The sequence below is a fragment of the Crinia signifera genome, chromosome 1 (assembly GCF_055691185.1).
Source record: "Crinia signifera chromosome 1, ASM5569118v1, whole genome shotgun sequence".
Classification (NCBI taxonomy): domain Eukaryota; kingdom Metazoa; phylum Chordata; class Amphibia; order Anura; family Myobatrachidae; genus Crinia; species Crinia signifera.
The window spans coordinates 88483588-88500141 of NC_139217.1; the positions used below are offsets into that span (position 1 = coordinate 88483588).

Consider the following 16554-nt stretch of genomic DNA (forward strand, 5'->3'; position numbering starts at 1 on the left):
CTCCGAAAGCCTCACAACTCCCTGTACTCCCACTATCTCCATCAGCATTGGTAAAATCGAGATCACCTCCACCAACCAAATGCGCTGCCTCAGTGTCATCATTGACTCCTCCCTCTCTTTCACCCCCCCACATTCGTGCTCTCTTACAGTCTTGCTGCTTTCACCTCCGCAACATCTCGCGCATCAGACCATTCCTCTCCACTGACGCAACCAAAATTCTCATTAACTCTCTTGTCATCTCCCACCTTGACTACTGCAACATCCTCCCTGTCCGGGCTACCTCTCGCCCACCTCGCCCCTCTCCAATCCATTCTTAACGCTGCTGCTAGGCTCATCTTCTTCTCCCGCCGCTCTACCTCCGCCTCCCCCTCTATCTCTTCACTGGCTCCCCATTCCTTTCCGAGCTCTCTTTAATTTCCTCACCACCACCTACAAGGCTCTCTCCATCTCCACCGCTCCTTACTGTACCTCTCTTCACTGATCTCTATCCACACTCCCTCCCATCCTCTTCTCTCTGCCGCTGACCGCCGCCTGACCTCTCACCTAATCACCTCCTCCCACTTCCTTGTACAAGACTTCTCTCGCACTGCCCCCCTGCACTGGTACAACCTCCCGCCATCCATCAGGCTTTCTGATTCCCTTACCTCCTTCAAGCGCTCCCTCAAAACCCACTTCTTCCGACTAGCCTATCCCTCCTCCTCCTAACCTCTTTCACCCCTCCTATACTGCCTACCCTACCCCTCCATCCATTCCTACTTATCCTATTGTTTTCCGTTCATCCACCCACCTCCTTTTAGTCTGTTACCTCTTATGAGCAGGGCCCTCCTTCCTCACGTACTCACCCTACCTCTTTACCTCACCTGTGCTCCTGTCCTGTTCTTCCCTTCCTCTACTTCATCTTCAGTCTCCTTGACAATTTCCACACCTACTTCAGAACTGATGCTGATTTTAGTTCTACCAGCTATACCCCTATTTATGCTGTATTCTATCAACACACCCTGTACGTTACCTTGAAATTTGTTTTTTGTTTGCTATGTACGGTGCTGCGGACACTTTGTGGTGCCTTATAAATAAACAAACTACTACTACTACTGTTTGCGGAATCGCAGTGGCACCCGCACATTGCAGTTGCAACACATGCGCAGTCTGATGATAATCGCTCTGTTGCATGATAATTGTCCATTGCTTACAAACTTGATTTACAGTAAACACAGAATGTAATAGCTATAAGGTGCTAGTGGAGTTCTGGAGTAGCAAGTAAATTTGGGGATTAGACCCAAACATATAAACTCATTCAATATTTATTTACCTGCACAATATTCAATGAAGAATCATTCAGACGAACCATGATTATGTGACCTGCAGTGACACCTGGCACAAGAACTTCTTCGGTTAACTCTGTGGTGGCAGTTTCAATGCCCTTTCCTGGATCTTTAAATTCTTTTATGCCATCATAGCCATCATCTGACACCAGTTTGCAATATCTGTGACTTAAAACATTGCATCCAGTGTGACTGCATACCCAATATTCTGAGTAGCCCTGGGTCAACCAAAAATGTTGATGTTACTTATTTTTTTGTGATGCGATTATGAATGCTTCTGCGGGTGTATTATCCTGTGCTAGCTGCATTTTCCTATGCTGGGCGGCTCTTGCGTTGTGATTCTCTGAAGTTGCAGTAACGCTTAAATTGCAGAACTGCAACTAAAGCTGAGAGAGGTCACAAATCCTTTACTCTTTCTAATGTGAAACAACAGTGATAAAGCAAAACTGGTTAATAGAGGTAGCCGGGGCACCAAGCAGTAGCGTAGCTACCGTACGGCAGCCACCACGGCTGCTTGGGGAAGCAAGCACGAGTGGGGCACCACCTGTGCTCAACAGGTGGCAGAAGCAGAGAGGGTGGCGGGTACAGGGTGCACTGTATCCTGCAGACAGTCTCCCAGCACCTGCTGAGAGCCGTCCGCTAGGATCCCGGGATTTGCGGACAAAATCAGTGGGATTAAGCAGTGCAGGTTTTTATGGCTGACGAGCAGCGCAGCTCTCAGCTTCAGATGCTGCCCATCTGTGTGCGGCTCGGCTCCTCGCTGCGCAGCGCAACCCCACGTCAGTCCGCCCCTTCAGGTGCATCTGTCTGCCCCTTCATCCGCGTCTGCCCGTCTGCTATTTTGAGTGTGGAGCAGGACTGCACACCGGTCCAGTAGCTTGTGGAAACAAGCAGGCCGAGAGGAGGAGATGCCGAGCTACTGAGACTGAGAGGACCTCTCTGAGGGGCTGCCAGGAAGCCAAAAGGACCTCACTGAGGGGCTGCCAGGAAGCCAAAAGGACCTCACTGAGGGGCTGCCTGGCTGCTAAGAGAGGGCCTACCTGAGGGGGTGCCTGTATCCTGCTTGGTCTAGGAGGAGAAAAGTCTGACGAGCTGGCTGAGGGGCAGCGGTGCCACCACTGCAGAGCCACACATCCACTGAAAATGAAAAAGGGTAGTGGACGCGGAGCATGGACGAAGGAGGACTGGAGCCCTGCTGCACATGTGAGTGAATGCACTGCAGGACCTCATTTTTATGTTAGGGGTATATTATGATTTTTTTTTTGGGGGGGTGGGGGGCGGCAGATGATATTTTGGATCTGAGGGGAGCACAATTTTTAGTTACGCCACTGGCACCAAGAGGGGGGAGTGGATACTTTTTTTTTAAATGGGCCAAAGCCTATTCAGTGGGCCTGGAGTGGCATGGGTCCAGCTGCTCCCTGTTATTCTCCCAGCATGCCTGTTCCTCAACATGACCATTCAGGGAGAACAGAGTCAGCTCTAGAGTCAGTAAGTCCTCCCTGCCTGATGTGTGCCCATTATAGTACTATTTTCACGCCTTTCCACACCCTCCTGCATTGACCCAAACCAGCCTTGGGCCAGGCAAAATACACTTGGGTCATATGTAAATGACACCCCTCTGTTGATTTCAGGTGTCAAATTTGTGGCCCAAGACTGGTTAACCCTTGTAAAACTACAGCTACTTATTCAAAATGATACATGATAAAATGGTGAATGTGCCCACTTTGCCTGCATTTTTGATGGCCAAACCAGCGTTGGGCCAGGCAAAATTCACTTGGATCATATGCTAGTGACACCCGTCTTTTGATTTCAGGTGTCAAATTTGTGGCCCAAGACTCGTTAACCCTTGCAAAACGACATCTACTTATTCAAAATGAGACATTATGATCATGTGCCTATTTTGCCCGTGTATTTCATGCCCATATCAGCGTTGGGCCAGGCCAAATACACTTGGGCCATATGTAAGCGACAACCCTCTGTTGATTTGCAGTGTAAATTTTGTGGCCCAAGACTTTTTAACCATTGCAAAACTGCAGCCTTTTCAATATGATAAAATGGTCCATGTGCCCACTTTGCCCATGTATTTCATGCCCAAACCTGCGTTGGGCCGGGCCAAATACACTTGGGTCATATGTAAATGACACCCCTCTGTTGATTTCAGGTGTCAAATTTGTGGCCCAAGACTGGTTAACCCTTGTAAAACTACAGCTACTTATTCAAAATGATACATGATAAAATGGTGAATGTGCCCACTTTGCCCGCATTTTTGATGGCCAAACCAGCGTTGGGCCAGGCAAAATTCACTTGGATCATATGCTAGTGTAACCCGTCTGTTGATTTCAGGTGTCAAATTTGTGGCCCAAGACTCGTTAACCCTTGCAAAACGACATGTACTTATTCAAAATGAGACATTATGATGTCCATGTGCCTATTTTGCCCGTGTGTTTCATGCCCATATAAGCGTTGGGCCAGGCCAAATACACTTGGGTCATCTGTAAGAGACACCCCTCTGTTGATTTGCGGTGTAAATTTTGTGGCCCAAGACTTTTTAACCATTGCAAAACTGCAGCCTTTTCAATATGATAAAATGGTCCATGTGCCCACTTTGCCCATGTATTTCATGCCCAAACCTGCGTTGGGCCGGGCCAAATACACTTGGGTCATATGTAAATGACACCCCTCTGTTGATTTCAGGTGTCAAATTTGTGGCCCAAGACTGGTTAACCCTTGTAAAACTACAGCTACTTATTCAAAATGATACATGATAAAATGGTGAATGTGCCCACTTTGCCCGCATTTTTGATGGCCAAACCAGCGTTGGGCCAGGCAAAATTCACTTGGATCATATGCTAGTGTAACCCGTCTGTTGATTTCAGGTGTCAAATTTGTGGCCCAAGACTCGTTAACCCTTGCAAAACGACATCTACTTATTCAAAATGAGACATTATGATGTCCATGTGCCTATTTTGCCCGTGTATTTCATGCCCATATCAGCGTTGGGCCAGGCCAAATACACTTGGGTCATCTGTAAGAGACACCCCTCTGTTGATTTGCGGTGTAAATTTTGTGGCCCAAGACTTTTTAACCATTGCAAAACTGCAGCCTTTTCAATATGATAAAATGGTCTATGTGCCCACGTATTTCATGCCCAAACCTGCGTTGGGCCGGGCCAAATACACTTGGGTCATATGTAAATGACACCCCTCTGTTGATTTCAGGTGTCAAATTTGTGGCCCAAGACTGGTTAACCCTTGTAAAACTACAGCTACTTATTCAAAATGATACATGATAAAATGGTGAATGTGCCCACTTTGCCTGCATTTTTGATGGCCAAACCAGCGTTGGGCCAGGCAAAATTCACTTGGATCATATGCTAGTGACACCCGTCTTTTGATTTCAGGTGTCAAATTTGTGGCCCAAGACTCGTTAACCCTTGCAAAACGACATCTACTTATTCAAAATGAGACATTATGATGTCCATGTGCCTATTTTGCCCGTGTATTTCATGCCCATATCAGCGTTGGGCCAGGCCAAATACACTTGGGCCATATGTAAGCGACAACCCTCTGTTGATTTGCAGTGTAAATTTTGTGGCCCAAGACTTTTTAACCATTGCAAAACTGCAGCCTTTTCAATATGATAAAATGGTCTATGTGCCCACGTATTTCATGCCCAAACCTGCGTTGGGCCGGGCCAAATACACTTGGGTCATATGTAAATGACACCCCTCTGTTGATTTCAGGTGTCAAATTTGTGGCCCAAGACTGGTTAACCCTTGTAAAACTACAGCTACTTATTCAAAATGATACATGATAAAATGGTGAATGTGCCCACTTTGCCCGCATTTTTGATGGCCAAACCAGCGTTGGGCCAGGCAAAATTCACTTGGATCATATGCTAGTGTAACCCGTCTGTTGATTTCAGGTGTCAAATTTGTGGCCCTAGACTCGTTAACCCTTGCAAAACGACATCTACTTATTCAAAATGAGACATTATGATGTCCATGTGCCTATTTTGCCCGTGTATTTCATGCCCATATCAGCGTTGGTCCAGGCCAAATACACTTGGGTCATCTGTAAGAGACACCCCTCTGTTGATTTGCGGTGTAAATTTTGTGGCCCAAGACTTTTTAACCATTGCAAAACTGCAGCCTTTTCAATATGATAAAATGGTCTATGTGCCCACGTATTTCATGCCCAAACCTGCGTTGGGCCGGGCCAAATACACTTGGGTCATATGTAAATGACACCCCTCTGTTGATTTCAGGTGTCAAATTTGTGGCCCAAGACTGGTTAACCCTTGTAAAACTACAGCTACTTATTCAAAATGATACATGATAAAATGGTGAATGTGCCCACTTTGCCTGCATTTTTGATGGCCAAACCAGCGTTGGGCCAGGCAAAATTCACTTGGATCATATGCTAGTGACACCCGTCTTTTGATTTCAGGTGTCAAATTTGTGGCCCAAGACTCGTTAACCCTTGCAAAACGACATCTACTTATTCAAAATGAGACATTATGATGTCCATGTGCCTATTTTGCCCGTGTTTTTCATGCCCATATCAGCGTTGGGCCAGGCCAAATACACTTGGGCCATATGTAAGCGACAACCCTCTGTTGATTTGCAGTGTAAATTTTGTGGCCCAAGACTTTTTAACCATTGCAAAACTGCAGCCTTTTCAATATGATAAAATGGTCTATGTGCCCACGTATTTCATGCCCAAACCTGCGTTGGGCCGGGCCAAATACACTTGGGTCATATGTAAATGACACCCCTCTGTTGATTTCAGGTGTCAAATTTGTGGCCCAAGACTGGTTAACCCTTGTAAAACTACAGCTACTTATTCAAAATGATACATGATAAAATGGTGAATGTGCCCACTTTGCCTGCATTTTTGATGGCCAAACCAGCGTTGGGCCAGGCAAAATTCACTTGGATCATATGCTAGTGACACCCGTCTTTTGATTTCAGGTGTCAAATTTGTGGCCCAAGACTCGTTAACCCTTGCAAAACGACATCTACTTATTCAAAATGAGACATTATGATGTCCATGTGCCTATTTTGCCCGTGTATTTCATGCCCATATCAGCGTTGGGCCAGGTCAAATACACTTGGGCCATATGTAAGTGACAACCTTCTGTTGATTTGCGGTGTAAATTTTGTGGCCCAAGACTTTTTAACCATTGCAAAACTGCAGCCTTTTCAATATGATAAAATGGTCCATGTGCCCACTTTGCCCATGTATTTCATGCCCAAACCTGCGTTGGGCCGGGCAAAATACACTTGGGTCATATGTAAATGACACCCCTCTGTTGATTTCAGGTGTCAAATTTGTGGCCCAAGACTGGTTAACCCTTGTAAAACTACAGCTACTTATTCAAAATGATACATGATAAAATGGTGAATGTGCCAACTTTGCCTGCATTTTTGATGGCCAAACCAGCGTTGGGCCAGGCAAAATTCACTTGGGTCATATGCTAGTGACACCCGTATGTTGATTTAAAGTGTCAAATTTGTGGCCCAAGACTCGTTAACCCTTTCAAAACTACAGCTACTGATTCAAAATGAGACATTATGATGTCTATTTGCCCATTTTGCCCATGTATTTCATGCCCAAACCTGCGTTGGGCCGGGCAAAATACACTTGGGTCATATGTAAATGACACCCCTCTGTTGATTTCAGGTGTCAAATTTGTGGCCCAAGACTGGTTAACCCTTGTAAAACTGCAGCTACTTATTCAAATCATTAAATATTGTGCATGTGCATATTTTGCCAGCATATTTCATGCCCAAATTAATGTTGTGCCAGGCAAAATACACTTGGGTCACATGTAAGTGACACCCCTCTGATGATATCAGGTGTCAAATTTGTGTTCCAATACTCATTAACCCTTGCAAGACTGATTTTCCTGAATAAGAAGCTGGAGCTTGAATAAGAAGTGAATAAGAAGCTGGAGCTTGAATAAGAAGTGAATAAGAAGCTGGCCGAATAAGAAGCTAACTTCAGCCTCGTGGGTATGTACACGTTATCTCTCTCATTGCGTTGATTCATTACCCACCTGTATAAAAGCTTATTACAAGCAATTCAATATCATAGTTAATGTCAACAAAGGTGATAGAACATAAAAGTAGCATGAATTTATATATAATGTACCTTATAGGATAGGGGGTTAAAGGAACACAATAATATAAGATAAGAGAAAGAATTAAAAATTAAGTTTCAGGACTCGAATAATGACACCCTGTACTGCGGGATACCAGTTTCATCCTCCTCGCCCTCAGATTGGCTGTCCCTGATGTGACCAGCAGGGGGTACAAGAGATCCAGCAAGGAGAGGTGATTTAAATGACCTCTGCCCCCCAGCGCGCCCGCTGCTGCCGGCCTTTGCAGGAGATTGGACCAACAGCACCAGCAGGAAGCTGAGCGCAGCCGGACACACGTGTATGTACCCGGGACGCCAGGAGCAGGCAGGTGTCACACATCATTATTGGCCATTACACCTGGGGAGCGAGTGGGGCTCATGCAAGGAGCATCATCAGCCACAGTGCTCGTTATGTGCTTGGTCTCTGTATGTATTGAATAAGCCCAAGTGATCCGCGGTGATTGATTATACCCTTCATCTAATTTCTTACTTGTTTTCCCTTAATGTAAGCCATTATGACAATTTAAAATAAGTTATATTTTTCTGAAACTGTATTAGGGACTGTAGTAATTGTACGTTTTTAACATGTGTTAATGCTTAGTGGTATTTATTACAAACTATTATGTAAGTAATCCCTTGCCCCTGGTGATTCCTGTCCTGCATGCTGTACTAGTGTATGTACAATGGGGCTGTCCCTGCTTTCTCCGCTCAGTGAGAGTGGCTGGGCTGCTACATGCAGCTGATTATAGTGGGAACATATGGTTAGTGAGTACATAAGGGCTTACATTACAGGACTGCTCTATTCGTACTAAATGCATATCTGCAGTGTAGCACCAGGGGGTTATTCCGTTTCATGTTTCATTTCATCTTTATTGTGCATGACTATGCTTAACAATAACTTCATATTAATGCTACTTTTGTGTTGTCATTGCAACCTCATTGGTAGTACCACATGTGATGTGCCCCTGATCTACATATAAAAGACTTGACAGATTTGGTCCAGATGTGGCAATGTAAGTGCGATTACACAGCCTTTGTTCCGGTGTTGTATGTAGTATGTCTGATCTCTCTCATGTCTTTAAATTATAATTTATGATGATGTAGTCACAGTACCTGCTAAACTGAATGCGTTCCAGAACTAGAAACTCTCCACCTCTGCATTTCAGCAGCACGTGCTCTTCTGTGCTTTACAATTGGTTGGCAATAGTTTTTAAATAATTTCCATGGACACGTCGGGTTTGTGTGTATCAGCGTACACCATAGTACTTTGTTTTCTGACCTTGTGTGCTAAAAGTTTTATCATTACGGGTGTATTTATCAAAGTTAACAGAGAAATAAAATTGTGAGAGATAAAGTACTAGCCAATCCGCTTCTGTCTTAAGGGGCATACACACTGGCGATTTCAGCCTCTTTCTAAGCGATCTGACTAGAACGCTTAGAAAAAGGAGCATGGATTGCTTTACATGTATGCCCTGCAGCGATGGCTGAGCGATTGTGTGTGTAGTTATTGCCCACAGGGAAAGCCAGTGCTTGCACTTATGTTTTGAACTTAAAACTCTGTATTCTAATACATCAGTCCTCAGGACATAACAATTACACTTGCATTAAACATACAAAACTATTTATTTCACTGTACTCCTAGTTAGAATAAAAAAACAAAACATGAACAGAAAGGTCAGATATTATATTAGGTTTTTTTAATGCGTTGCCTGTGTATGCTGGGGCTTGTGATTGGTTATAAGCTGAAAAACCAAAGGTCACTCAGGTCCACTGTAAAGGGCCAATATTGCTGCCTTTCATTTGATTGGCCGATATATACTTTATATGCACCATTGGCGGCATTCACAGATACATTGCAGCAGCTGTGTAACACAGCTGAACCTCAATGCATCTAATTATATTGGCGCGTCGCTCTGTGTGTATGGGTGATCCGCCGCCTGCCCGTACAGCCACACCAGGAGTCGCTGGTTATTGATGGCTCAGAGGGCATGCACCCACCCATATGTGATGTCGGTCCCCACGGATTAGGGAGAACACACTGCCTGATCGGTCTGTAGACATATCTGCAGATACTGATCTACTAGTGTGTACCCAGAATGTAGTGTTAACTATTGGAGAGCTAGTCATTTAATTAGATATTAAATATTATGCATGTTACCTTTTCATAAAGCCACTGTCAATCTATTCTTTAAAACTCTACTGTAATACCTAATGCAAGTAGTTGCCTGTTCTCCTCCAGAGAATAAATGCCAGCCTTCCGGAGCACACTATCACACTCCACCTTGCGTTGGTTGTGGTACTCACTGCTCTAGACAATTGTGGTTTATTGCGTGCCATTGTGTGGATTATTCACACTGGGTTCTAATAATAAGTCTGCATAAAGGCAGAAGACAGCCTATGCATGGGCATGCTTTATACTGTAACACGAGCAAAGGGATTTCATAAAGGGAAGATATAAATGTCCTGTTATTGTGACGAACAAGCTGAAAATAATCTGTGTGAATACAAACGATGTGAATAGACCTATTCTGGAAGCTGCTTATGTCAGGCAGTGTAGTACAGTAGGTCATGCTCGGTGCACGTTGTGTCTCGGTGCTCCCTTACCATATACATTTCCAGACCTCCTTTAATAGTTTAGTAGAGGTCAAGTTACGGACTGCATGGATGGTATCTGGATTCATTCTTCCTGTATAGGGTTTCAGCTACTGTACTGTGGTAGGTATGAATTGCTCTTATGCCAGAGGAATGTACTATGGCATACCAAAAGGGCAGAGTAATGTATAAACAGTCAAGTAGGATGAGTTAATGGTCTGTCTGCATTTTACACAACTGGATTTAAATAGAAATGGTAGTGTATATTTGTGTACGTGTGCTGCTCACTGTGGGGTGCCACTGGGCAATGTGCTTTGGACTGAGTAGCACCATCATATTCTAGGGTTTACAGTATATTACTGGTGTTGGTAATGTCGCCGCTCTAATCCGCTACATGTTGTAGAAGGGTATTTTGGGCCAGATGTATCCATCTTAAAAAGTGATAAAATGAAGTGTTAAAGAACCAGCCAATCAGCTCCTGTCTGTCTTTTTTTTTTTTTTCAATCCCAGCCTGTAACCTGACAGGCAGTAGCTGATTGTTTTTTTTTATCACTTTTGAAGCTGGATCTGTCCCTTTGTCTCAAGTTGGGTACACATTATGTAATGTAGTAATTGATTCATTCGCCTTTCCAATTTAATCCCAAATAAATCCCAAAACAGAGGGTGACCATTAATGGGGTGCAAAAAACGGCATACATTAGGTGCCCATACACTAGTAAGATTTATCTTCAGATCTGGCTGGTTGGAACAAAAACATGAGAGTATCTGAATGACAGTTTTTGGCAGTTTTCCAGCATTTCCAAGCAAATGGTCAACTGTCATTTGCTCTCATCCATAACCATGTTTTTGTTCCAACCAGACAGATCTGCAGATAAATCTGCGTGTGTATGGCCACCCTTACTGAAATGCTTCAAAAATCACGTATTTTTGCTGTGAAATCACACATTCTGAAATGGCGGGGGTCCCCATCCTGAGTATAACCAGCCCCGGGCTCATTGAGCCGGACCTGGTTCGAAAAATACAGGGGAAAAAAGCATATGGGTACCCCGTATTTCTGAAACCAGCCCCAGACTCTTGGACTGGTCCTGGTTCCAAAAATATGGGGGACAAAAAAAACTGGGGGGCCCCATATTTTGGCACCAACACTGGGATCCAACAGCCCGCGGTGTCATGCCACAGCCTGGGGACACTTTTTAAATAAGGTCCTTCGGCTGTACCATGAGCACCGTGGCTGGTCAGCCTTCAGTGGGGTACCTGTAAAAAGAATGTTTAAAAAAACACACACAGAGAAAAGTACAATTAATTACGCACACCCCTTAATTTTACACCACCAGTATCCAGTGCTGACTCCCTCCTCCACTACCAGCTCACCCAGCACTGACACTTTCAGCTAATCATGGCTGAGCTATGCATCTCCATGGAGACGCATAGAGCCAACCACGCTAACAGCTTCTATGATGCTGTGACAGCGCCATAGAAGCTGTTAGCGGGGTAAGCCGGCTTCCTCCGTCCCTGCTATCAGTGTGGGGTGAGCCGGCAGTGGAGGAGGGAATCGGCACTGGACCCTGGTGGTGTAAGTATTTCTCTTTCAATGGTCCTGGTGACACAGCTCAACACTGGGATGTAGGAGGGTCCGAAGGAGCCAGGCACCTATCCTAAAGCTTTAGAGGGTAGGCTCCTCCCCTACTGCATCCCTGGACTCTTCAGTTCGTGTTAGGTGCCCACTGGAGTGGGTGCTATTCTAAAGGGCTGCAGGAGCAGCCGAAGAATTAGAGTAGTTAGGGTTTTTTTATTATTTTATTAACTATTACCCTAGCTAGGTAGGCACAGTGTGAGGATTTTCATAGTGAATCCTCACACTGCTAGCGCAGCAGGAGCTGACAGAAGCGCGTCCTGTCAGCTCTCTGTGCACAGGGTAGACTCTGTCTGGTCTCCCTGTGCTGCGCTTACAGCCTCTATTAAGAGGCTGCCTGGGCTCCGGAGTAGCCTGAAACCGGCTCCACATTTAGGTGGGGATCATGGGGGACAGGCGCTCCGTGATGGCGGCGGCCATTTTATGCGGAGCTTACACGCTGAGCTCCTGACTGAGAGGACAGCAGCGCTGTGACAGGCATGTTCCAAGTGGTCCCCATTTGAGGGGGAGATACTGGAACAAGGAAATCCTACCTAAGGAGCGGCTAGCTGGGGGTGGTTGGCGCCAAAAGGTCACGGACCCCGCAGCAGCAGGGACTTTGGTCTCTTCCTTCACTCTGACTTTGGCGCCTTTCAGAACGCTTGCAGCGGAGCTGAGCTGGCTTATTGATCCTGGCAGAGTGACTTGGATTTCCTGGGCATCGCTTCCCCGCAGTTGAAACCTACAGACAGCTAAGTGATTGGGTGCATTGACTTTGTATAAACGCTTGTACAATTGTTTGCACTGTGTATATTGAGATATATATATATACGCTTCACTTGCATCATGTCTGAGCATCAGGCTGTGGTTTTGGGGGAGGGAGTCCTTAGTGCACTGAGCGCGTGCAATGTTTGCACACAAAAGTTTGTCCCTGAGCAGATGGCCAAGGGGGGCTTATGTATTACTTGCGCTGATGTGAGACCCATGGGCAGTGAACACCATAGGGGAGAGCAGAGTGAACCTGCGTGGGCCAGTGCCCTAGGCAGGTCGGTAAACGCTTTGGTGCAGCTTCTGGACAGGCAGAGTGATGTGCTGGTAGAATCACAGAGACCTATGCCATCATCTCAGCAGTCGTCTGGCTCCTTACCTCTTACCCAGGCAGATCCTGCACTTATTCAGGTGATGCAGGATACTGCTAAGGGGATCAACAGATTCAGTGAAATACTGGACAAAATGGATGAGGTTACAGGGACCCCTAAAAGGTCTTATGCTATGCCTAATGTGTTAGAGGAAGAGGAAGGAGAGTATACTGACACACCCTGGGACCAGGGTGATGATTTTGAAGAGACCTCTGCTGCTGGTATAGAGGATCTTATTGTGGCTGTAAAACAGGCGTTAAAACTGTCTGTTGAGGATAAGACCCCTGTTAAGGGTGTTTTTAAGCGACAGCGAAAGGAGGCTGTTACTTTTCCCTCAGATGAGGGGTTACAGGAACTATTGGAAGGGGCTTGGAAAACCCCAGATAAGAGGCTACAGATGCCTAAAAGATTCCTTAGTCTGTACCCCATGCCGGAGTCTCATTCTGAACTCTGGGAAAAGGTGCCTGTTGTGGATGCTTCTGTGGCACGCTTATCAAAAGCTACGGTATTACCTGTACAGGGTGGTGCAGCTTTTAAAGATGCTGTGGATAAAAAGCTAGAGGGAAACCTCAAGGCTATTTTTGAAGGGGTGGGGTTTACCCTGCGTCCCCTTATTGCTTCAGCCTGGGTCTCTAAGGCCATTATAGAGTGGGCTGGTGAGCTATGCACCATGCTGCAGGCTGACCACGGTGCTTTGCTGGTAGCAGAAAAGATTAAGGCCGCTGCAGAATATGCGGTGGAAGCAGAGGAGGAAGCTCTTAAAATGGCTACCAGAGTATCCACAGTCTCCATAAATGCCAGGAGGGTACTCTGGCTTAAGGCCTGGGAAGCGGACAATGAGTCCAAAAAGGCCTTAGAAATGTTAGCTTTCAAGGGAAAGTTACTTTTTGGTTCTGAGCTTGAGGAGATTATAAAACAAGCCACAGGCGGCAAGAGTACGTTTCTGCCGGCCTCCTCAACAAAGCAGTCATCCAGATTTGCTGCTTTTAGGCCGTCCTTTCGGCCCTCCCCTAGAGGTGGTGCGTCCTTTCGGGGACAATCGTTCAGGGGAAAGTTCCAGAACTCCAGGGGCAAATCCCAAAGGTCCAAGTTTGGCTCTTTCAATAAGAAGCCTGCCTCTAAAGGAGAGGAAAAACCCTCCGCATGACTGCCAGGGGATCAGCCCGGCAGGGATAAAGGTGGGGGGGCGTCTTACACACTTCAGAGACGCTTGGGCTTCTCTAGACCAGGATACCTGGGTCTTAGAGATTATTACCCAGGGTTACAAAATCCCTTTCAGAGGGCGGACTCCAAAGAGGTTCATCCCCACACCCATACCAAAGCAGGCGCTCCTGCGCACAGCTCTTATGAGAGCGGCTCATTCCCTTTTGGAAAAAGGGGTGGTAGTCCCGGTTCCCAGGGCAGAGTGGAAGAAAGGATTTTACTCCACGCTGTTCCTGGTGCCCAAACCAGACGGGTCTTTCAGACCAATACTAAATTTGAAGTCCTTAAATGTTCACCTTTGGGTAGACCATTTCAAAATGGAGTCTTTGAGAACTGTACTCCTGAGTCTGGACCAGGGAGAATTTCTGGCGTCCATGGATGTCCAGGACGCATATCTGCACGTTCCCATTCACCCGGAACATCAGATGCTGTTGAGATTTGCCATAGGAGACCTGCATTTACAGTTCCGGGCGTTACCCTTTGGCCTAGCAACCGCGCCAAGGGTATTTACAAAAATAATGTCTGTGATGGCGGCAGTGCTGAGGCTCAGGGGAATCACAGTAATACCCTATTTGGACGATCTCCTGTTCAAAGCAGAATCAGCAACACTGCTTCAAAGTCATTTAAAAGAGGCCATCAGTTTTTTGCAGGCTCACGGCTGGATTTTAAACTTACAAAAATCTCAGTTGGTACCATCACAGAGGATCCAGTTCTTGGGAGTCATACTGGATACCCATCTCCATCGGGTATTCCTCCCGGAGATAAAGGCCAGGGACCTGGTCAATCTAGTTCAGGAGATCCTCAGTGCTCCGAGCTTGTCAGTATGGAGGTGCCTCAAACTCCTGGGGAAAATGGTGGCGTCATTCGAAACGCTTCAATTTGCCAGGTTCCACTCTCGAGTATTCCAATGGAACATTTTGTCAGCCTGGTCAGGAAACACTTTGACCATGAAGACGGAGTTGATAGTGCTGTCCGCAGACACTCGGGACTCCTTGAAATGGTGGACAGAGGTAGATTCCCTTCAGTGGGGTCGGTCATTACAGACCTGGGACTGGTTGATAGTAACTACCGATGCCAGTCTCAGGGGCTGGGGGGCAGTAGCCCTGGATCTCAGGCTGCAGGGCCTGTGGACGGCAGAGGAATCAGCGTTGCCAATCAACATCTTGGAGCTGAGAGCTGTCTGGAAAGTGATTTCCTTGGCGGGAGACAGGTTAAGGAACTCCCCCTTGAGGATTCAGACCGACAATGCCACAGCTGTGGCGTATCTGAATCACCAGGGAGGTACACGCAGCAGATTGGCCATGTGGGAGGTGTCCAGAATCTTTCTATGGGCGGAACAGAATGTTCCTGCAGTATCGGCTATATTCATTCCAGGAGTGGAGAATATAGAAGCAGACTTCCTGAGCAGGGAGGAGCTCAAGGAAGGAGAATGGAGCCTACACCCTCAGGTGTTTCACCAGATCACTGCAATGTGGGGAACTCCGGATTTGGACCTAATGGCATCCAGGTTCAACCATCAGGTGCCCAGGTTCTATGCCAGAACGAGAGATCCGCTAGCAGAGGCAGTGGATGCCATGACTACCCATTGGCAGGGAGATCTTCTTTATGCATTCCCTCCTATTCCGATGTTAGCAAGACTGTTAAAGAGGGTACAGGACCAGAAGGTCCCGGTGATCCTTGTGGCCCCAGATTGGCCAAGGAGGTCTTGGTATTCGAGGCTTCAGAGGTTATCAGTGGATTCATGGCGTCTACCTCTGAGACCAGACCTGTTAAGACAAGGCCCATTCAATCATCTGGATTCCGATCGATTGATTTTGACGGCTTGGTTATTGAAACCGCCATTTTGAAAAAGAAAGGATTTTCTGACGCAGTAGTGCAGACTATGATAAAAGCCAGAAAGGCTGTTTCTTCTGCAAATTATTATAGAGTCTGGAAGACTTATATTAGATGGTGTGAGAGGCAAAAAGCTCACACATCTCACTTCAAATTATCAAAAATGTTGGATTTTTTACAAGATGGATTTTCTTCGGGCCTAAGCCTTCAGTCGTTGAAGGTGCAGATTTCGGCCTTGTCCATCTATTTTCAAAAAAGAATTGCCATTTTACCGGAGATTCAAACTTTTTTACAAGGGGTATCCAAACTGAAACCCCCTTACAAGCAACCAGTAGCACCTTGGGACCTGTCACTGGTTTTGGATTGCCTTCAGAAGGCACCTTTTGAGCCTTTGAGGTCGGCTGACTTTAAGTTTCTCACGTGGAAGTTAGTGTTTTTGTTAGCAGTAGCATCTGCTAAGAGGGTGTCTGAGTTGGGAGCCTTGTCATGCAAATCTCCCTTCTTAATCTTTCACGATGACAGGGCTGTTCTGAGAACAGTGCCGCAATTTTTACCGAAGGTAGTCTCTGCCTTCCATTTAAATCAGGAGATAGTTCTACCTGTGTTTCAACCCCCAGAGGGTTCCAAGAAAAGGGACAAGTTGAAGACTTTGGATGTTGTGCGTGCCTTACGCATATATGTGGACAGAGTGAAGAGTGTTAGAAAGACTG

At 46.1% G+C, this 16554-nt stretch overlaps 1 protein-coding gene across 2 annotated transcripts in view; it reads left to right on the forward strand.

Annotated features, from left to right (window-relative positions):
• The first annotated feature begins 7659 nt into the window (after positions 1-7659).
• MTUS1 (microtubule associated scaffold protein 1) overlaps positions 7660-16554 on the forward strand; it is a 241572-nt gene continuing 232677 nt past the window's right edge. For both annotated transcript variants that reach the window (XM_083169551.1, XM_083169568.1), the window contains exon 1: positions 7660-7790. The gene's annotated coding sequence lies outside the window, so the exon portion shown is untranslated. The remainder of the gene's footprint in view (positions 7791-16554) is intronic.